The sequence below is a fragment of the Anas acuta genome, chromosome 5, assembly GCF_963932015.1.
Source record: "Anas acuta chromosome 5, bAnaAcu1.1, whole genome shotgun sequence".
Taxonomy (NCBI): domain Eukaryota; kingdom Metazoa; phylum Chordata; class Aves; order Anseriformes; family Anatidae; genus Anas; species Anas acuta.
In genome coordinates, this window is record NC_088983.1 from 20,865,983 (window position 1) to 20,889,586 (window position 23,604).

General features: G+C 38.4%; 1 long non-coding RNA gene across 1 annotated transcript; it reads right to left on the reverse strand.

Moving 5' to 3' along the window:
- Positions 1 to 772: 772 nt before the first annotated feature.
- LOC137858160 (uncharacterized) lies at positions 773 to 23,604 on the reverse strand. Its single transcript, XR_011097532.1, has 5 exons — positions 22,239 to 23,604; positions 13,048 to 13,158; positions 4,578 to 4,722; positions 3,582 to 3,709; positions 773 to 1,580 (listed from the first exon to the last, which is right to left on the reverse strand). It is a non-coding gene; the product is annotated as an uncharacterized lncRNA (long non-coding RNA).

Consider the following 23,604-nt stretch of genomic DNA (forward strand, 5'->3'; position numbering starts at 1 on the left):
GCTTTGGGGATAAACTGCACCTAAACTAGACTTTGAAAAATATGCTTGTTTCCCCTTGTTCCCACCCCCTCTGACAATTTGTGACAAGATGATGTAAAGCAGCATTTACCAACAACTTGTAAGAGATTAGGCAGTTGTCAAAAGAGATGTCAATACAGGCTTCAATGATTGCTTCCTGAGAGATTTCAGAGAACCACTAAGCTGCAGTTGGGTTTTGATAGCTCTCTACAGCTGTGCACAGCTGGTCAGATGCTATGTTTACCTGAATCTTTAGTGCTGGCTTGGTAAGTGATGGCTGGGGTGACAGTGAGGTATAATAACCATTCTTTATCTCTGTATATTATGAATTAGATGTCATCCATTATGAACCATCTCATCCCTCTCTCTAATTTTTCTTCACAACCGTATGTCGTGATTCCCACAAATAAAACCGTAATTACTGCTGCTTTTGTTTAACATGATTTATAATTGCCATAATGGTAAGGTCTCCCCTGGTAACAGTCAGTGCTCGCTGCTGACTTGCAGTACAGCTTTTCTGCAGCAAGCTTTCCCTGCTTGAGACTCATTGTCTCTAAAACAGACCTTTTTCTATTGTATGACAACACCAAAAAAAAGTAGATGACCAATGCAGTTTAATTTTTACAGATGATGACAATAGTCTCATAAATACTTTGGTTTAAGCAATTAGTCTTAACATGGGATTGTTTGAAGTGAACAATACAAGATACTCTTTAAGAGAAGGACAGTTATTTACAAGGGAAGCACACCAGGTTCAATTTCCCCCAAAAGAGTAGTAAAGAAGGACAGGATGGGGCTTACTTTCTGATTTTTATTTTTTAATTTTTTTCTTGCTTATGATTTCCAGCTCTGCACAAGCTTGTACCTAAGGAGGTCTGGACACAGATAGGATCACATGTGCATCTGTAACTCCAAATTGCCTTCTACTTTTCTTTCCAGTTTCCTAGTTCCTAGTATTCACAGCTCACCAAGGACACCCCAAATTCTGGGATTCTCAGCCAGTCCCAGGAAAAAAAAAAAAAAAAGGCATCTAGAAAACACAGCTAGGCTGATATAACTAACAGTTAGCAGCCATCTAAAGGAGGTCCTATTTCCCTCACTCCCAGCTTCCAGCTGTCTGTTCTCATCCATCCTTTACACTCAATCAATCACTCATCCAACCACACTGTGAGACAGTTCAAGGAGTCAAACCAGTAGAAAACTCTATTTACTTTCCTCTTCTACTTTTCTGCCATTTTGGATTCCTGAATCAGTTTACAGCATGGCTAGATAACTGTCAAAGGTGGCAAAAGGGAATCCATGGGAACACATGGTTACAGTTTGAGGGTAGACAGGCTCAAAGTTAACATAAGTAGTATTGCCTCCCCAGGCAATAGACATTTTGTAGCTTTCCCATTCCACAACACCCATTTCATTTAACAGAAAGAATATTTACCACTATTCCCAGTTTCTGAAAAAGCACTGAGCATTGGAGGTCAGTTGGTTTTGCTGTTGCTGCATTATTTTTTGGCCAGCTCAGTTGTCAGCCTAGTTCACCACTACTCCACACCAATGTGCTGGTCCTGGGACAACAGAGAAGGTGAAGCAATAGAGGTAGTCAGTGGGAAGGAGAACAGAGGGAAGGGACTTATCTTTTCATGAGCGCAGTCCAGGAGAATTAAAGGTGAAGTATTATACCCAACAAGGCAAGTGATAATATGAAAAGAAAATTTAAGAAATAGTTTGGAAAGTTCACTGTAATCCAAAATTTTTGGTGTTGAGTATAGGTAGGACCAGACAAAATCACCACATTTGCAGGAAGAAAAGTAAATTTTATGATTCAAGCATGGATTCAAAGACTTTTTTTCTTTTTTTAGCCTGTTTTTATTACATACCCAACCAATATCCTCAAATTTCTCATTCTTCATGTACAGAGACTTGAAAGTCTACCAATGAGCAAAGAGACACAGAAAGGGAACACCAAAGATTTTTCAAAGGAAAACAAAACAAAACAAAACAAACAAACAAACAAAAACGGGTGGAGGGAAGGTGTAAGATTCTTTGTCACAATACTAATCATCAATACTATTGCATCATCATATGATGCAATTCCATTTCATATGATGCAATTCCATAAATTTATTTGGAAGTATGGCTATGGATAATCTAAACGGGAAACTGACACTTGCTGAGGCTTTGTCATTGCTGTACCTCAGGCAATTATTTTCAGTAATTCTTGACTTGAGTAAGATTTCAAAGAATTAATTAGATCCCACCTTCTCAGAGGATGTATTAGCGGTATTTAAATTGTAGGACATTAGAACTTTTTAGCATGTAGCCCTAGTTTTATTCCTTCACATTTTTAGTTTTCCCCTTATTTTACCACCCTACTTGGAGGAGATAATGATGAAATTAATCCTGTTATTGAGTTGTCACTCTCTGGAAAGATCATTTCACATTTGTGGAGGAGTGGGAACAAATCAATCTGCTTATCGATTGATTAAAGGTGGGTTTTTGTAAGCAGCATTTTTAGAGGGCAGAGAAGATCAGAAGGACTTTGGGGAAGTCAGCATCTTCATCGCTGTCAAAGTGTCTACTCTTGTACTCTGATAGAGCTGAATTGTTAAGGAGCCAGTGCTCCTGTTTGTTTATATTTTTTAAAAATGTCAGGGTTTCCTATTCTTTTATTAAAGTTGTGGGTTAATACATTAAAATTAAATGTATCTGATTTTTTTTTCCCAGAAAAGACAAATTTTCTACTGAACAGACTTACAAAGTATTTTTTTATATTTCAGCAGAAATTCATCATTTAAAGAGAAACTGAATTTTAAACACCTAGGCTCTGTCTACAGTCATAGAAAGAGACAAACTGTCCATAAGTTATCTAAGACCTTCAGTGAAATGTATTAATCTTTGGAAGGGCATTATTAATTTTTTTCCTTTCAAAATGTGAAAGAAAGCTAACTTGGATTAGCATGGCTCTTATAAATGCCCCAGTAAAATATTTAATTCTGATGAATTGGTACTTCATGATTTGGCATCACCTCTTCCTTTTCTCCTCATTAGTAAATTATTTTCTATTTCTAAAATGTGATTGCTACATGATGTCTGAGCATGTGTATCATTTTAAAGGACTCCACCGCAGTCATTTTGATGCCATGCTGTACCTGTTATTGACCACAATTTTTTGTCTGGGGAATTTTAATTAACTTCTCAGAAAACTGAACAGTATTTTTATTCTCAAAGAACTAAATTTACAAAATATTTAACATCAAGTTTTATAACTAAGTTTAACAACTGAAAAAAAAAAAAAGGTTTTGGATTGTTCTATAATGATCCTCAACTGATACTATGGTGATACTACATTTTTGTCTCAGACTTGTACAGATTGTTAATATGCATTGAAAATGAATGATTTGGTGAACAACCAAGATGAAGAATTGCTTGCTGAGTAAGGAATTGAGTAGAATTGTTTTGGTCTGTGAAACCAAGATAAATTTCAAGGATAATATTATTTTCAACAGAGGACAGTCTATGTTGCACATAATCAATGCTCACAGGAAAACTTTGGATAAAATACTTACCTTGTTGCAGCCAGTGAGACTTTTCTACAAAGTTCTGAGATGCATTCATTCCCTGAATCTACCACAGACTTCTAAGGCAATTCTTCAATAAGTCACTGAAGCTCATTCAGCATAAAGCAGACGTTTAGCTGCAACAACACAAAACTTTCATCATCTTCCTCCAGTATTGTTGTTTGTTTATGTTGCTCTTACCTGTACATGATGACACAGATTAGAATACTGATCAAAGAGAAAAATAATATCCCTTCTCAAAAATAAATAAATAAATAAATAAATTAAAAGAAATCCATATGTGTGAAAACACAGAACTGATTCATGACATGGGTGCAAAAATTACTGTGCCAGCACAGTGAAGACTTTGATGTAAAGGGAGAAGGGGAGTGCTTATTCTAGGAATGTTATCTTCAAAAGCAGGTAAAACTATAATCTAATTTTCTCAAGAATAGCTTTGTTCTTGTCCTGATTTGAGGTCATCTCTCAATAGGAGCTTCATTTTTTACCCATTCTGGATGGCATTTGAGCTCACACTTATCTTTCAATATGTGGCTAAATACTATTATATTCAAATCCTGAGCCTGACTCCTCAACAAATCTTAAGTATGTGCTTTCAATATTGTCATATTTACAAATACTGTCTTGAGGGGAAAGTTTTTTTCTTAACTGTCAGTTGTAAGAGAAAAGATTTTTTTCCCTGTCATCTTTGTAGAATGCTTTGTAAAAGGCAAGTGATAACTGTATTTGGACTTTGGACATCTACACAGTGCAGACTGAAATATGAGTAACACCACCATTTACAATCAGCAACAACAATAAACTGTAAAAAAAAACCATACAATTAGTATTACAGCTTAATATAAAGTACTGTAATCTTCAGAACTACACCTTTCTTCCTAAAATGCACAGCAAATATTCTGTCAAGAAAATATATTACAGAAGACATAAAGGGAATATGCAGAGAAAGAACTGAGAATTACTGATCAAAGCAAAAGGCTTTACCTGGAAGTTGATGACTGGTAGGGAAATCTGAATGCTGGAATCTTTGCCCCAGGCCAGCAACCTCCTCCAAGCATTATTTCCCTCAGGAAAGGTCCTGTTCCAGAGGATGTCATTCCTAGAGTGCACTTGGGCTTGCCTTTTTGATCTAGGATAAAACATTTATATGAATGTCTTTGAGTAGATAATGGCAGTGACACAAGGTCACCCACTCATGACATGAAGTTTCTGGGGAAAAATTTTATCTGAGAACACATCACTTCTCTTTATAATAAAATTAGCAAAATTGATTGTTTCAAAGAGAATGAAATAAAAGAAAACTAAACATTTATCAATGTCTAAGCACTATCAGAATCCTTCTGGTGACAGAAGGGGATGTGTGGTTGATTTTACTTTGAAGTAAATGTGATCAGAATTTCTAACTTCTGTGCAACAAATCTGGAATCGTGCTTTTACCAACTGAGGCTTTGAAAATATGTGTGTACATATACATGTATAAAGGTTCCGTTTTACAGAATAAAGTGCACAGTTCTGAACTAATTCCACTATGTAATAACAGGTCAAACATCCCTGATCATTTCAATAAATGATCAGTTGGCTGCAAAGGGCTTTTTCTCCTTTTATCTTTCACAGCTTCCCCACTAATGACTCTGAAAGTGCCTTTTCTTGGAAGAATGTTGCAATATGATGGGTAACAGCAAACTTAGATTACTCCTGCAGAAATATGCTGCTTGGGAACAAAACTGAATTATGGTTTTGGATTGTGATCAGATTTGCCAGTGGAAATACATTTTATATAAAAACACTACTTTTTGACACGGAGTTTTCATATGTCTCTATTAAAAAAAATAAAACAAAACTGTAGTTAATCTCAATACATTACTTCAAAATGAATGGCCAAAAGATTTTGCCTTGAAAATGTAAATTCATTATCCAACCCTTTTTTAGCCAAGTTTTAGTAACTGATTCAATGAATCGCTAATGCCATAAGTTCCACTCATTAACTATAAATCATGAAATGACCAGGCTAACAATGTTTTGAACCTGAGTTTCAAATGTATTTATAGCATTTCAACAACTATAACTTTCAGTTGCTATTGAGAAGGGGAAAAGTTGTGGTGGGCAGGCAAGACAGAACAACAAAGATCTTTTCATCTCATTTTCAGATTTCTCTCTTCTTTTCTTTTTTTTATTTTTTAAAGTGTTTTTTTTTTTCTCATTAGAAAAAAAATAAAGCAAAATTTACTACCTAAAAAAAATAAACTGACAAGCACAAAGTTGTTTGAAAACACTGTAAAAAAAATGCTGAGAAAAGATAAAAATAAAAGGATATAAAAGCCGTAGGTACCTCATGTAAATACTGTTAGCAAGAACTGCTAAAAGTGCATAGGTAATGTTAGCCAAAAAAAGTAATATGTCTAAATTATGTTATTAAGATATGAAATACATACTAAAACTCACTGTATTTTTTTGTAACGCATTAAGAATCATTATATAAATGTAAGTTATTGTTTACTGTAGCAACATAATCTCTTTTAAAGCTCACTTTTAAAAATATTTCCTATTTTAAATAGAAAAATCATTCCAGAAAAATTTTAGTGGTTAATATTAAGTAGAAAACCATCTCCCCACACTGGCTATTACACAGAATTAACTTTGGATACTATTGTGTTTAAATAGCTTTTTCCTAGGATTTTATGTTTCTTTTGCCCCACTGAACCTGAACCATACGCTGGATGCAATTAAAATTGGGGTGTCCTGAGGGGGGTGTCCTGGTCACAGGAGACGCTGAGAAGGCAGAGATACTGAATGCTTTCTTTGCTTCAGTCTTTGCTTCACTGGACACTCCCCCGGGACTCCTTGCCCCTGGCAATAAGACAAAGGGTCTGGGAAATGGAGGGCTCCCCCCTGGTGGATGTGAGAGAGGTTCAGGAGCGTCTGAGTGGGCTCAACGCACACAAATCCATGGGTCCTGATGGGATGCGTCCACGTGTGCTATGGGAGCTGGTAGATGTGATCTCTGAACTGCTCTCTATCATCTTTGAAAGGTCCTGGAGAACGTGTGAGGTGCCTGAAGACTGGAGGATAGCCAGTGTCACTCCGGTCTTCAAGAAGGGCAGGAAGGACAATCCGAGAAACTACAGGCCAGTCAGTCTCACCTCTGTTCCTGGAAAGGTGTTGGAATAGTTTGTTCTGTATGCCATCTCCAAGCAATTGGAAGAGAAGAAGGTTATGAGGAGTAGTCATCGTGGATTCACCAAGGGGAAGTTGTGCTCGACCAACCATATTGCCTTCTATGATGGCATCACCAGCTCGGTAGATGGAGGGAGAGTGGTGGATGTCATTTACCTTGACTTTAGCAAGGCTTTTGATACTGTCTCCTATGACATCCTACTAGCAAAGCTGAGAAAGTGTGGGATAGATGAGTGGACGGCAAGGTAGGTTGAGAACTGGCTGACTGGCTGAGCTCAGAGGGTGGTGATCGGCGGCGCAGAGTCTGGCTGGAGGCCTGTGACTAGCGGTGTTCCCCAGGGGTTGGTGCTGAGTCCGATCTTGTTCAACATCTTCATTGATGACCTTGATGAGGGAATAGTGTCTGCCCTCAGCAAGTACGCCAATGACACAAATCTGGGAGGAGTGGCTGACATGCCAGAAGGCTGTGCTGCCATTCAGCAAGACCTGGACAGGCTAGAGAGCTGGGCGGGAAGTAACCAAATGAGGTTTAATAAGAGCAAGTGTAGAGTCCTGCACCTGGGAAGGAACAACCACGTGTATCAATACAGGCTGGGGGACAACCTGCTGGAGAGGAGCTCTGACGAAAAGGACCTAGGGGTCCTGGTGGACGACAGGTTGACCATGAGCCAACACTGTGCCCTTGTGGCCAAGAGGGCTAATGGGATCCTGGCATGCATTAAAAGGAACGTGGCCAGCAGGCCAAGGGAGGTGATCCTCCCCCTCTAGTCTGCCCTGGTCAGGCCTCACCTGAAGTATTGTGTCCAGTTCTGGGTTCCCCTCTACAAAAAAGACAGGAATCTCCTGGAAGGAGTCCAGCGGAGGGCCACAAAGATAATACGGGGCCTGAGCATCTTCCCTATGAAGAAAGGCTGAGAGACCTGGGTCTGTTCAGCCTGGAGAAGAGAAGGCTGAGAGGGGATCTCCTCAATGTATATAAATATCTCAGGAGTGGGGGACAGAAGGACATAGCCAACCTCTTCTCAGTGGTTTGTGGGGATAGGACAAGGGGCAATGGCTGCAAGTTAGAGCACAGGAAGTTCCTCACTGACATGCGAAAGAACTTCTTCACAGTGAGGGTGAGGGAGCATTGGAACAGGCTGCCTAGGGAGGCTGTGGAGTCTCCTTCTCTGGAGATATTCAAGGCCTGTCTGGATGCCTACCTGGGCAGCCTACTCTGAGGAACCTGCTTTGGCATGGGGGTTGGACCTGATGATTTTTTGAGATCCCTTCCAACCCCTACAGTTCTGTGATTCTGTGAAAATACAATGCACTTCAAACTGAGATGTAACAACCAGAATTTAGTCACTGGCAATAAGGGATGGTGTTACTTCTATTTGATGAGGCATTTTGTTTTAATTTCAAGTCACCTGTATACAGGTGAAACATTTTTATGGGTAGTCCTTGAGAGGGAAAGCTTCTTTCTTTTGCCAGAACAGACACAATGTACGAAGTGCAGTATAAATATTGTCCACATCATCATGTTTCCCTTCAGGACCACTTCTGAGTTGAGAAATTTTATCTTTTGGGCTTGATCTTGATTTTTATGCCAGAATTTCCTGAAAAAAACATTTCCTGCTGGATGCTGGCAATGGTGGGGTCCCTTCTTTTCAAGTATGGATCAAGAGTATCAGTTCCTAGTTCTTCTCAAATTAACATGCCTCAGACTACACCTCCCTCTTCTTTCAAATCCATCCCAAGGAGAGCACTGAAAGAAAAGAAGACCCTCACTATTGAGAATATGGAACATACTTTGTTCCTGCCTCATTTAGATAGTAAATATTTTTAGAAAGGACTATCTTTAAATGTCTTGTTTACTGTTTAGCATGCAAGCAGAGCTTAAACCCATGTATTTATCCTATATCAATTACCCACCAGGTAATCGTGAATGTGGAATAGTGGACTTGATTTCTTGTCCACTAGACAGGACAGATTTAGCCATGCTGTTTTAGGATTCTGCTGTCTTCCTCTTCTGGAGGCCACCAGGTCACTTTCTGATCTGTATGAGAATATTTCAGCAGGTCTCTGTCAGATTATCTTTATATTTCTTCCTGTGTAAATCTTGAATATCACCAGCTGCATATGGCGAAAGATCATTTATAGCATTAGGCATCAACAGTGTGATACCAACATGAATTTTCTTCTGTCAGAGACTGATGATCTCAAAGCCACACAAAGCATGGTGCCTAGCATCTAAATGAAGACACCATACCTCAAAAATATCAGAACTACATGGAGATATCAAATATTTTCAAAAGAAAATATCTTTCCTGTTTAGACTGCTCAGGTAACTATCTAGGGATGGATCCCTGGATTAGTTGTAATGTCTATGTAGAAACTGTGAAAGGATAAGTGCTGACTTAGAAGAAATACATTAGGCACTTGAGAAATTTAGACAAAGCTTCCTAGGGAGAAGATTTCAGCTGCTGCTCTTCTCGGCCTCCATTTTACATTAATAAATAAATAAATAAATCCTCCTAAGTATGTTTGTAAATTGAACAGTTACCAAACTATTTTCACATCAGATTATATCTGAATCATCTACCACAGTTTTCTTATACCAGCATATAAAAAAAGTTATACCTGCCAAGTCCAAGACTATGCTTTTATATTCCCAGGTCAAAGGTGAGGTTTGGAAATTGCACCTTCTATGTAGAAACAACATTGAAACACTCATCCTACACAACAGGCAATAAACTAGTTCATGCAGAAGACATGTTCCACAGCCAATACCACTGTATTTTGCAATCTTTTTACCAGGAGTGTAAAGATTTCCCCCGGTGTACACTGCAGACAAAATTCTTTGCAAGAATATATTGATGTTAAATGAATTCCATTCACATCTTTGTCACCACTTACAAACATCAAGTTAGTTTTAAGTGTTCTTACTGCAATTATTATTTTAGTATCTCCCATATTTCATGTATGAAATAGTTGTACTTTCTTTCATATCACTTACTGACTTTTTAATAATAATCTTTGCAGCACTCTGTAGTTTTTATTTTCCTGGAATGATGATCTGCTGCATCTGTCAAATTAACAGGCAAATACAGGAAATAAATTTGAATAATTATAAAAAAATGAAGTATTATTTGTAAAAATAAGCCATATCATGAAAGAGAAAGGATCAATTTGAAAAATGCAAATACTAACAAAGAATCTGAGTGACATGCAACACTAATGATTTTGGCCATTCAGTGAGTTCAGTGAATGTTTTCCGGTAGTCTCAAGAGACCTAAATTAGGACACAAGAGATCTATTTTTTTTTTTTTTTTTCAGTCACTCAGTGGCTACACAGTCAAGATAGTCTGAAACTGGTGAAACACTGGTGAGCCATGAATACAGTGGTTTCTCAGTAACCCAGATGCCTTCACAACCCAGCCAGCTGCACAGCCTTAGTGCAATGCTGTGATGTGCATGTAGACGGGAGCTGACAATCACAGTTCAAGGGACACCTAACAGAGGGAATCCTTACTCCAAGGACTATTCATGCAGTGTTGCATAACACATGAATATTTTTGGACCGGGGTAAATATGCACAACAACTCTACAATTAGTCTGCACAGTATTTCTCCTCTTGTCTCACTGAGCCTCAAATACCTCATGAACAGCTTCCCACGGCACCACACAGAGTGTTCTCCTACTAGAATACAGCCTGGGAATTAAGGCACCGCCGAGTAGATGGAGGTTTAATGTGAATAGGAACCCTCACATTGAAAAATAGCTGAGCCTGAATGTCTCACATCCTTTGCAAAAACACCCTGAGCATGCAAGTCATGAGCATCAAAGTCTGAAAAGGACATTTGCAAACTCAAAGCATGCTGCTTCATATCTATTGAATGAGGACAATCTGTTGATGTAATAAAGACTTTATTTTTTTTTTCATGCTACTATCATCAGTTGCACAAGAAAAACTCTCCATGTAATTTTGCTGTGAATACAAACCTCCTCTGACTTACGTTACTCTGGAAGAAAAAAGAATCCCCAGTTCTTTGGGACTACAAATGCCCTGCTCAGTGGAAAGGGAGGTAAACTTCCTCAGGAAAACTTCATCAGTATTTTCAAGGATTAGGTTTTAAACTTTGTTGCCTAAATCAGATATAAATTTCACATGAATGTTCTTGCAAATCCATGTCAGAGTCCACCAATGTTACCCAGGGACTCTACTGCACAGCCAGTAACTAAATCCTAAGCTTCTAAAAAATGTATGAAGATATTGGATATAGTAGCTGGAAAACTTAACATATTTTTCAGTTTATCCTGATAGTAAAAATAGTTATTAAAGACTTCCTGGGACACAGAGGGGTGTGCAGCATGTATGTTGAGATGGAGCATGTCCTTCATTGACCTAAACCTTTCTCTCAATGGAAGACAAATTTTTCTGCCAAAGAAAGATCTATTTACCATGTTTTATGACTTCAGCTAATTTTAAAAGTCAAAACAAAAATATCATTCTAAAATGCCAAAAAATTTTGTTTGAAAATTGTCAGAATGAAATATTTTACTTTTTTTTTTTTTTAATTTTGTGAAAACCTATTAAAACAGGAAGCTGGACCCACAAACACTCTCATTTCCTAAAACTGATAAATCATTAATTTGGTATTCTCTAAAGAAAATTCACTGTTCTGTGAGTCCAAAGACAGCTTCCTACTCATTGAAGCATCCTTTCTCTCTAACAAGTTGTTGATATTACAGTTATCCTCCCCTCAAAAAAGTTCAGCTGTGCTTCCATCGCTAATATTGGTCTTCAAGGTCTTTTAACTTTTAAATTAAAGAGAAGCTTTTTGAAATGAAAAAGAAAATCACTCTTTAATGCATTTGAAATTTTCTCGAGGAAGCCTTATATTAATTAAGAGGAAAGAGATCTTTTTTTTTTTTTTTTTTTTTTTTTAATTAAACCTAATTATAGTATCTGAAAGTATAGCTTCTTTGAACTCTGATTTCATACAGGAAGGGAGGAGGAGATCCTTATTATTTTTTTTCATGTGAAAACAAGTCTTGATCTATACACGTTTGGTTAACCAATTTTAATGGAGTTTGTGTTTCTTGTGTGTTCCTAAAGAGGCTCACAAGAAAAATACTTGCGTAGCACAAATGCCATCGAGGTGTATTATCCTAAAGGGGTAGAAATGCAGTATCTATGAACTTTAAAGACTCAAATAATGTATTCAAACAAGTATTCTAAAGTTTTAGCAGACTTCTTTGGCTGGATATCAAGGGGATTATCTCAAAGAAAAAATGGTTACTCTTTTCTGAAACTTCCAGATCTAGTCAGAATTCAAAGGTGATTGGAGACTTCTTCTGCTGATACTGTGCTGTGTTTACAATGGACATTATCTTGGCTTGCAGCTCCCCACACCACACAATGTGAGTTTTCATTGTTCCAATGAAAAGATAAATTTTAGGGGCAATGGTGCTGTGCAGTTTGCCCACCTCTGTAGAAAAAGTACTGCACTCAGAGCTCCACTGCAGCACCAGGCAGCAGTGAGGAGAAAGTGTTTTATGATAATCTACAAAACTTCTTTCAATCTACAAGATTTCTTACATTCAGCGCCAGAGCAATACCCCTGTCTGCACAGTTCTTTGACTCTGCTAAATAGCCTATCTTACCACTTCCTACCCCAGTGCAGTGATGCCTGTCTCTCTCCCAGGCAGGAATGTTCTAAAACCACCAAAGCAAAGAGCTTCACACAGATGTCTTAGAAACCACCACGTGTTCATAATAACATCTACATTTCTTATCTGTTAACATTGTGGGTGAAAGCTATTACTGAAAGCCAAAGACTTCCACAGAAAGGAGCTCTGTGTTGAAACCCAAAAGGTGCTGAATGAAATGAACAACTAAGTCTGAAATGCTCTGCTGAGCAGGAGGTGCGCTTGGTGGCAGAGGAGACCCTGCATTGCTGGTGGAGTCCTTTGGCTCCTGTGCCTGACACATGCAAAAGTCACCTTGGATCAAGGCAGCAGTCTGTGTTCCTAGAGTGCCAACAGCTATAGCCCAGACAAGAATTTAAAAGAGAAAACGCAGGGCAATCTGTATAAGAATTTATAAGCTAGGAGGTAGCAAAGTGTGCTCAAGAAGTAGACTGTGTGTAATTCTCAATGTGTCAACATGTCATTACCTCAACAGGCCAATACAACTGTGCCATAGTTCTGCTCCTGCTCTGGGTGAGGGCTGGAAAACCTAGGTACCATTAGCAAAACCATTGCAGGCAGTGGGGTTTTGGGGGTGGCTACACACCTGTGCTGTCAGTGATGTTTCTGTGGGTGTCCCCAGCTCCTCTTCCACAACCAGTCAGGTCTGCAACAGGGACAAGTCTGCATCCACCAACAGTGAGGATCCTCCTGTGAACTGCAGATAGGAGTTCAGTGAGAAACAGAGAGACATGCTGGAATAGCCTTCAAATTATAGACTTATGTTGTTAATGAACTTGAAAGGTAATTAACTTGTTTCAAGCATGGAAAAAAATATTACATTTGAGTTGGGAAATCCCCAGATGAATTCTTTCAGTGACTTTTTCTGCTGTAAGTGTGCTGTTAATTCACATATGCCTGAGCTTACTCATCTCTGTCATGAGGTTGATGGTACTTAGAAATATATCCCCCAACAGCTTGGCAAGGGTCTTTTAAAATGGCACAATGCTGAAAAATGCTAATTATAATCATCCCCATCACTGTGCCCACCCCAAGTAATTAGTACATTGCAGAAACAAAGTAATTCTACTGGAATAATGGCACAATCTATTTACATAGGGATTGTTTTCTACATATGTCTCAATATTCGCCACATATAAAAACAATGTGAGCTGAAATTATTCCTTATTTATCCAGTTTTGAATTTTAATGAACAAGAATGCCACAAGTTTATGAAATTTTTAAAACCAAAAGATGAATTAGATTAATAGGCTTCATAACCCTCCATATTCTGGCAAAAGGTACTGTGGAAACTTTTAGGTAAATAGCATTTAATTTAATTTAATTATTTAACAGTATAGTGCATCCATTCCAGCTCAAAAGGGATAGTGGTTAAAATACAGAGGCTGGGAATTCTAATATCCCCATGCAAATTTTCAGTATATTCTTAAGCAATTCAATTTTTAAAAGGGTATAAACCAACATAATTTTGCTGCAAAGCCTGATTTTATGCCAATTCATAGATGCAGAAGTTGGTCTTGCAACACATACATAGTTCTTTCTTCTTTAGTGTTGTCCTGGAGAGACATGAAACTAAACCAATATTGTAGCTTTCGTAAGTTCATCATTTAGAAGAATTGTGAGCAGATTCAGTTGCTGATAAAAGTAATAAAGCTGCAGATAAGGGGACAAATTCACTGCCTGAACTGTGTGCAGACCCTACGGCTGGAATAGCAGAGGATACTGAAGGTTAGAAGCACTCTACTCCATTAAATGTGTCTGGAGCATGAAGGTCAAAATATCCTGTGCTTTCAACTAGTACCAAATGTGGGTTTACTGGGAGAAGCGTGATGGGACTGCAACTACCACTGGCACTGCCCAGTGTGGTGAAGATGCTGTCCAGGGTGCAGCTGCTCACTGCCTGCCCACTGCTGATGTACATATATCATGGGCACGAATGGCAGGCAGGCTGCCACACTCATTGCCTTGTGCACCAGTGCGAAAAGCAAGCGGGAGCATTTAGCATGAAGCTGCTGTAGAAAAGCTGTTTCAGGGAAAGGGGTTGTAAAATGCTTGGGGTCTTGTGCAGGAGGTCTGAGCTGCTGGGGAAGGTGGATAAACAAAACTTTCCACTTTTTGTCTTCTGTCACTGTAACTGCCTCAGCCTAGTCCTTTGCTTCCATAAGCATAATGCCAACTCATTACGTTCTAATTAGAATTAAATGCTTTAACTCCTTCCTCACCACTCTGACCCTCCAGCTGTCTGTTTCTCATGTTGTTTTCAGCCCTTCTTGGCTCCTCCCTAGATTCTCATCTTCTCCTCAGCAAGGTGAGAGGCCAGCAGGCTTTGCTGTTGAAAGCCCTCTTTACCAGAACACTTCTAATAATCTTCTCATGTGCTGGTATTTTTAGCTGCCAAGCCAGAAGTTTCACTGCACAAGAAAAGAAAGCAATTTACAGCTTCATGTAGAAACACAGCCACTTCCAGTTCATTTGTTTTTCATCTTGATTATCAATACGTTTGTCATATCTCTGTAATTTATTCATTATCTTTAGTCGAGGAATGTGAAAGGGAGGGGTAGGAGCAAAGGAGGAGATAAGTGCACTTGTCAAAATTTGAAACAGATGCTCTAACAATGATTGGAGACAATTAATGTTCTCAGTGAGCATCAACAGCCAAGGTCCATGGATTGCCTCAAACTTCTGCAGCAAACAGCCTTTTGGAAAATGCAAATACGGAGCCTTTATTTTTCCAGGCACGTGAGAGGATGTCTTGCTGGTAATGAGCTGTCCCAAGGAACTTCTTCACATTGCTGCTTGACAGTGCAGCTGTTCTGATCACTGCTGGCCTGGATATGAGCACAGCACCAGGAGGGGGCTGTAGGGCTGGTATCAGAACTAACGAACCTGTCACCACTCCCTCCCTCTGGTTCAGGCACAGCATGTAAAGCAAAGCACTTAGCACGTGTTTAACCTTGGGTTACTCAAGGTCAATAACACATAAGAAGCAGATAAAGCCGGGTACATGCACTGTGATTGCTAGGCTAGCTAGGATAGCCAGGATAGCAGGCAGCTAGCAAACGTCTTTGTTGTGGTCAGGTCTTCAGTTACTCGCTGGGGAATGACCCCATTTTTCGAGAGCTCTAAAGGGAAGGTCGCTCATTTGGTCTTGCATACAGCACCAGAGAAAAATTGGTATAGCCAAGGAGTCAGAGTCAGATTTCAGCCTATATCACTTTGGGGAATTGACAATGAATTCCAATCACAATAAATAACTATAACAAGAAAGGGGAAAAAATCAATAACAAATAGATGTGATCTAATTACTAACATTTGTAGTAATAGTTTATTGTTCTACACCACATGTAACTTTCATCTTCCCTCTCTGCACTCTGTCAATTTAATTTTCCCTTCTGCTGTTCTGCTATCTAAAATGATCAAACACCTACCATGCCCTGGAAAGTATACCAATTAAGAGCTGCATTTAAATCTGCCTGAATGTGGCTGTCATAAAGTTAATTGGAATAAACACATATTTGATATGATATTGTTTGAATTCTGCTCCAAGCCAGAGTATCGCCCATCACAAACTTTCTTTTTATTGGTTTATATTCTTATTCTTCTCAGTTTTTCTCATTTTATTTAATTCTTCCTATTCACAAGATTTTTTTTTCCATCATTCCACAGCCCATAGACAACATCTGCATTTTGAAGGAGCTTTTAAAAGGAAGCTTTTAAAACCTGAATAATGGTTCATTTATAATGCATTCAGTTACTTCTCTGCTAAATTTATTTGTAGTTGGGTCAGTAGCAAATGGATGTGTTGTTTTTTTTTTTTTTCCATAGGAGAATAGTGCAAATTTAAGGTAGCTCAGACAGGGACCAAGGGTGAGAGGCACTTTAACAGCATCTCCCTAGGGACTGAAGGGAGAACCCTTGGTCATGCTTCTTCTGCCTACTCCTCCACAGCATAGGAGCATGCACTGAGCTACTCATGCCATCATCCTGTGTCCTCTCAAGTTCCCACATTGCTTAGGGAATGAAAGGGGTTTCTTCACCACACTCAGCCAGGACATAACAGCCAGCAGGGGACCAGTCCTCCAATGGCCTGTTACACACAGTATTGGCAATGGCTTCTGGATCATACATAAATCAGCATATTTTTACATGCTGTGTAAAAGAACACTATTTTTGTTCGCCTCAAGCCTCCTACCATGTCTATTATAAGAGGGGAAAAAAAAAAAAAAGCATACATAAGCCAGCTAAAACTATAACCAGAGTTTACTTAATGGCTGTCATTCGTAATTTTCTTTTCAATGTTCAATGACTTCAGTCCAGCTAAGTACCAACATTACAGGAATTTAAGGCAGTGTGTATGTTAGCCTATGGCCACCATTGCATAAACTCTGGATAGATGCACAGCCAACTGATAAAACAAATTGATGCCTGCAGCAATGGGAGCACACAGATTTGATCAGCAAGTAAATCAATCATTGCATGAGAAAAAAATGTCAAAAAGAAATCCTCATCCCTCTGCTGCTACTGGGTTTTGAGTCTTGGCTGTTTCATAAGCTTACATGATTCAACCAATTTAAAAGGAGACAACACACTAATTTTTCTCTTCAGCACCTTATCTTCTGGAATGAATCAGCTACCCAAATGCATGGATTAAGCTGCATTGCCATCACTGGACCTATATTAGGAACAAAGTTGATTCAGGGATGTATCATTCATGTAAATGCTTTGGTATGACATTTTTAACCATGCAGATGTGACTTTAAAATATAGGGAACCTATCTAGGAAAGAGTAGAGGTTTCCCCAGTCATCAGGTGTATGTAGCAACCAGGCATGACATGCAGCATGAATTCAGTGTGAAAAAAAACACCTCATCATTTGCAAAGGGCATGGCAGTTCCACTGCATGCATGAAATGTATATTTCTTCTCTAGCAGTAGCTCATGTTGAGGTAATCTATTTATCCTTTCCAGCACAGGCACATTTATTAGCAGAGTTAATAAGACAGTCTTTGTCAGAACATATTGTCTGTTGTCAAAAAATCTAAGGATTAACACTGTATTGCATGTCTGAATAGAATTGCTTTCCCATAAGATTTGTTATACCAAGGTAGTTACATGGTCCAGCAGGTCCAGTGCCCTGCCAGATGGCAATAAATAAATGGCAAACAAATAAAATTTCACAGAAAAGTTTAATTCTGGGATGCTATCTCACTCCAACATGTATTACTGATAACTATTGCAGCACAGCACGTGGGAGGAAACATTTCCTTCTGACCTCCACAGGCAATTAGTTTAAGCCCTGAAACCTGGCTTTTGATTACCCTTATCATAGCTACAAGGACCATTATCAGAGATTCTTCCAGGATTTCCACAGCCTTATCACATCTCCGATTATGATAAGGCAACAGTAAAGCATTCAGAAGCCTCTGTAGTAAGATGAATTAGATGAAGTAGATTTCAGTACTAAGAGCTTGATAACGGAATATGTTCTCCTTTGCCTGATCATTTGTAAATATGTAGACTCTAATAACTAATTATATTTGATTTTCAGGAGATTATTTTTCTGGGATTGTGTCAACAAAGATTTTCTTTGAGATGTGCTCCTAAGTTCTTGGAAACATTCAGTTCATGGTTTCCAGACATTCGGTAAATGCCCAGAGGAAGGTCTTTTTTATGTGATGTGTCCTCCCACAGTCCGAACTAATTAACTGATACAAATGTGGAAAATATCCATTTTGCCATGGTGTTGAACTTTTCAAATCTTTCCATTTAGAAGATCAGAAACAATCCAATCAAACTGCTTGCCACCTGGCTTCTCCACATCACTTTTGCAGTGGAATTAAATAAAATTATAATTTCCAATTTGAAAATAGAAATGGAAACTAATTATTCAACAGTGACCTGGATGGCCCTTTAATTAATGCTCTATGTTCACCCAAAACACAACTGGTTTGAATTTTATGCCGGGTTTCTACTCCTAAAAGTAGCAAGTGCTTTGTGCTCTCATGCAGAGGCCGGGAGGGAGCCGGGGGGGGGGGGGGGCGGGGGAAGCAGGGAGGATTGTTTTTTTACCCCACAGCATCCCCTACTGTTGCTTTTAGTAATGGTATTGATTCATTTAAAAGGCAATTTCACGCGGTTCTCATCCAGGAGGAAGGCAGCCCAGACCGGTCACAGGCTTTTCAGCAGAACTGCAGGAGCGGGAGTGGAAAAATAGAAACACTTAATATCCCCAGGAGACTCACAGGTGGTGCTTCAAGGGAAAACTACCGCCCCAAAAAATTATGTTTCACTAACAGAAAATCTCAGTGGCTAACTGAAGCAGCAATTTCCTAAGGGACATTGACCATGACAAGGGACAATTTTTTGTTTTGTAAGTACCTCTACAGCTATTCAAAAATTTGGAACATTCCTGAGTGTCTTAAAACTGAAATGTACTCTCAGTAAATCCTTTTCTCCCAAAGGAACCAGTAAATACAACTTTTAATTTTAATTTCTATGTTTGTTTGTTTTTTTTTCTTTATGTATGAACAAAAATTTGCAAAAATATACATGCAGGTGGAGGCAGGGGTCTGAATATGCAACTGCTGATTTCTCTGCATCTTTCTTTCCTTATCTATTAAATTGGGTTAACAGTACTTCTGCACCTCCCAGGAGTGTTGTGAAGCCCTACTCATTAAAGTTTGTAAAGTATTTTGAGATCCTTGATTGCTGATGTTACACAAGTGCAGAAATACATCACTTGATAGATATGAATGGCAATTCACCCTCAGATTCAACAGTGTTCAGTAAGGGAGCAACTGAAGAATATCAAATGCTGCAGGCTCAGATGAAAGGGAGCTCATCAAAATAAACGTTTTACCAGAGGCTTCCAAGCACCTTGCTTCCTACAGATAAGATGAAGAGTTCATCCCCTTCTCTGCTTGACAACAGAGAACAAGCCATAGCACTGCACATTGCAAACAGTAGCTGTAGCATTCTTCCCTGCTGGAGAGTTTCGCTTTATTGTAGAGCCCCATTAACTGATGAATTGAGGTCAGAATGGTTCATGTTATTACTGTGAGTATAGAAGAGATAGGCCCAAACATGGAAACAAAACAGACTTTCATCACAAAAAAGGAATCAGGTATAGTGATATCTGTGAATATTGCCTTGCAAGAGGGTCCTTTTTCCCCATTTGCTATTCTAATTAAAAGAAGAAGCTTGTGAAGAAAACACTTTTGAATTTGGTTGGAGAGCTCACATACATTTCTATCTGATCTACAGAAGAAAGATTTCTGCATCTGCAGTTCCAGGAAAAGCAACACAAATCCATGAACTCTTCTCTAATTTTAGGATTTTATATTGACACAGTAACCTGTGTCCCTTCTGGAGATACTCTAGATCTCTGGAACAGCAAAGTGCATTCATGAGTCCCCAGTAATCCTCAGTCTCTGGAATAAAAGGTATTCATGAGATAGGACTTCTTGTTTTTGACTAACCTATTCAAATTTCCTGTACCTGCAAACTTGAAACCTAGATCACACAAACTGACCCAATTTGGTTTTGGTCAAAAGAAGTCTGATGATGAAATGTCTTGCACATACTTCAGCTGGACAAGAACTAGTTCAATCAAAGCCTATTTCAAGACAAGTCAGCTATCTTATATTTGAGCTCAAGGAAGCCTAAAGGAAGCAGAAGCAGTTAGTCCAGTTCCAGATGAGCCCTGACTTTCTCCTCATACTGAACACTACTGCACCCATCTAAGAGGGAAAATACCATTCAATACCTTAAATAAAGATGCTGTGCCCAAAGCCTGATCCAAGCTTCTTTTACAATCTGAAGCAACATTTCAAACACTTTTGAATCAGCACTGTAGCTTGTAACAAGTTTGCTAAGTCTATGGAGGTTTAGAAGCCAAACTGACAGATGAGAAACACAACTTACCTCCTAAGCACCTTCTACTCCATTGATTTACCAGGCCAGACTGAATGAATGCTTTTAGCTTGATTCTTACTCAAAATGAAAGTTGCCTGAATGATGGTTTAACTAGCAAGTTGATCGAAATGATTTGTAAACAAAAGAAAGTAATCTTGAAAACTGAGGAGGAAGATAGTATTTCCTAGCTTTATTTTTGAGCCTGTTATTTATTTATTTATTTATTTATATTTATTATTTGAACAATACATGAGCAATCAAACTATTCCTTTCTAGTCCTTTCTTTAAAAGAGATTAATTATTTCCATTGTTAACTAAAAGGCTTTCTTCTAATTAAACGAAATTATAAGGCATTCACCAGTGGCATTACAGTAGTCAATAAACTAATTAGGGTTGTGGCAAATTAGGGAAAAGCCATCAACTGATCTTAGGACCATGATTTAGAAAACTTTAAGAATGTGATTTTCTCATTCTTTGAGAAAGCAAGGAAGAGCTTACACATACTTTTAGTTACTGGTTAGAATGCACAGAAAAAAAATATTTGTCCTTTGAAATGAGCATAGTGGCTCCAGAAATTTCTAGCTGTGTTACCTACATTCACTTGGTGTATCTTCATTATGTCATTTGTTGTTTTCACAGTAGAAGAAAAAGAAAGGGTTGAATTTCCTTTTTCTTTTCTTTTTTTCTTTTTTTTAATTGCACTATTGCTTCTCTAAAATTCTATTTCAATTGAATCAAAATCATTTTAAATAATAAAAGTAGTATTTTTTTCCTTTCATAATAGCAAAAAATAAATTTCAAGTGCTGTGAAGAGTTCCATGATTTCTCCCTTAGAAACAATATCATTATCATCATCATCTTTACAGCAATGAAACAGAGTCTTCACAATTCAGTGATGAGCTAAGAAAGTTGCATTAACTCTACTTTGCAAATTTTGCATTTTGACAAACTAGCACTGTGTGGTTTCTTGCTGGAGATGGGATGTAAAGTCACTAGCCAAGTTAGGCTTGAATTCAAAGGCAAAGACTTAACCTGCTACTTGCCTTTTCTCTTGTTTTTGTCCATCTTCAAGACATTTTTGTCACAAGATGAATGAATGAGAACAGATTACATTATATAAAAACTTTGGATTCAACTCAACAGAGATGCATCAATTGCTCAGACGTAGGTTTGTAGTCCACTGCCATGCATAGCAGAACTGGCTAACTGCTGGGCTGTGCAAATGCATTATTTTCCTGTACTGTAGTGCACATGCCAGCCTAGTCTATTACTGTCTCTCATTTGTGGTGGTACTTCCTGTTTAAAGTCATTTTGATAGGGTTACAAATGCTGACCAGATCATACTGTCAACCCTGGGGAAAGAAATAACTTTAAAACAAGATGTGATGGAATAATAGAGTGGAAAATATCTAGTCTGCATTTTCAAGACAGACACTACAACCCAAATTATTGCTCATAATCCAAAGTATTTCAGCTATGCCACTAATACTCTTCTTGATAGCTTACCTTCTCCATGACCTCATGAAAAAATAAACTGCTTTGAAAGGTATTTTAAGTTCATTTAAATTTTTGTCAGAAAACAGTAATAATATTTGAAATCATCGATAACATTTAATTTCTATTTGGTAATTTACACCATCAAAGCAACTTTCACATGTATCATTGGGGTTTTCTGCTGAAGTTTTAGCATTTCATTTTGAGACAACTAGATATTAAGAATAAGGTGCTAAGGTTGTTAAAGCATTTCTGAAAATCTGTCAGGATATCTAGAACAATCTTTGACCCACTGATTCTTCATTCCTATGAAAATGCATGGATTTTTTTTTTTCTGCAGTCATTATCTAAATTCTACAGTCTCACCCACCTCAGCTCTTGTGTTTGTGAGTAGAGAGGGAGATTTGCTGCTGGTTGGCAGTGGACAGCTGGGCTGGACAGCTAGGGAGATCCTGGCAAATGTAAAAGACGCAGTCCTGAACTTGTGGAGTCACAGATTTCTCTTCCTCCTTCTCCTCCAACTCCTCATATAGCCACCCCTCCCTGATTGAACCAGTGTCTTCCAAGTCTCTCTGGGGCAGTGATAAGGAGGAAAAGATGGAATGGGAGATGAAGAGAAGAAAAAAAGGCTGTTACATTGGGGTAACAGTGAAGGGATAGAAAAGGAAAGTGAAAGAGGTTACAGAACTCTTGCTGGACTAATGCAAAATAGAGAGTGGAGTAGAGAGGAAACCCAAACAGTTACTAGCTGAAGAGGGTATTTGTAATACCAACATTTACATTTTCCTGAATTTTCCAGAAAATTGAAAGGAACAGAATTTTCCTTCAGCCCCCTCAGTTTTTCACTGCATTTGTCTTTCATTTTGTGTGGATTAATCCTTTCAATATTTATCTTATGCACATCAAACTTGAAGCAATATTACAGTGTCTTTTCTGAAGCTGTTCATGTTGCTCTCAAGTTTATCTTTTCTTAAGTGAACCAGGGCCGGTCATTTCAGTCTGGATTACTGGCCTTATTTATGGGGCAATGCCACACAACGTGGCCTTTGATATTAAGTAACCCCTTTGGAATGCTGTCAGTGAAAGTCTTTCTCTATACTTATTGGCTTTCCTTGTTTTCCTTCTATCTTTAAGTCAGAACTCAGTTCTGACCTTTACGGTACCTCCACTCTCATCTATGTTTTTCTACTCCTTCCTACTGTTTGCTTACTTATTGTTAATCCTTAGTCTCTTCTTATTCACAGTCTCTCACATCTTACTTTTATACAGTCTCTCTGACCCTTTGACAAAAACCCGTCAACTCTGTCCTCAGGAGTTACAACTTTAAATCCTATCTAATCTAGTTCCCACTGACATATCAGATCTCACCCCTGTTCTGACACAGTCACAATTCCTCTCCCTGTTGTGTCTTGATTATTTCATTCTAGACTTCAGGGGGGAAGTGCAAGGACCTCACATGCAGGGAAAGAAGATTAGTGGGGATTTACATGTTTAAGTTCAGACATGCTTCCCAAAATACCCAGTCAGTTTGGACAGAACTTTGGAAGAACACAGTCTCCTTTGGTGCCTCTGAATTAAATTGTGGAGATTCCCAATAATTTCAAGCTTCATGCTACTCGGCTGAGTGGACTTATCAAAAACTCTCAGGTAAGTTTAGGAAGATTCACATACTGGATTTTTTTGTCTTACCTTTCTTCCTCAAGCAATTCTGATCTACTTGAATTTCTGAGTGTCTA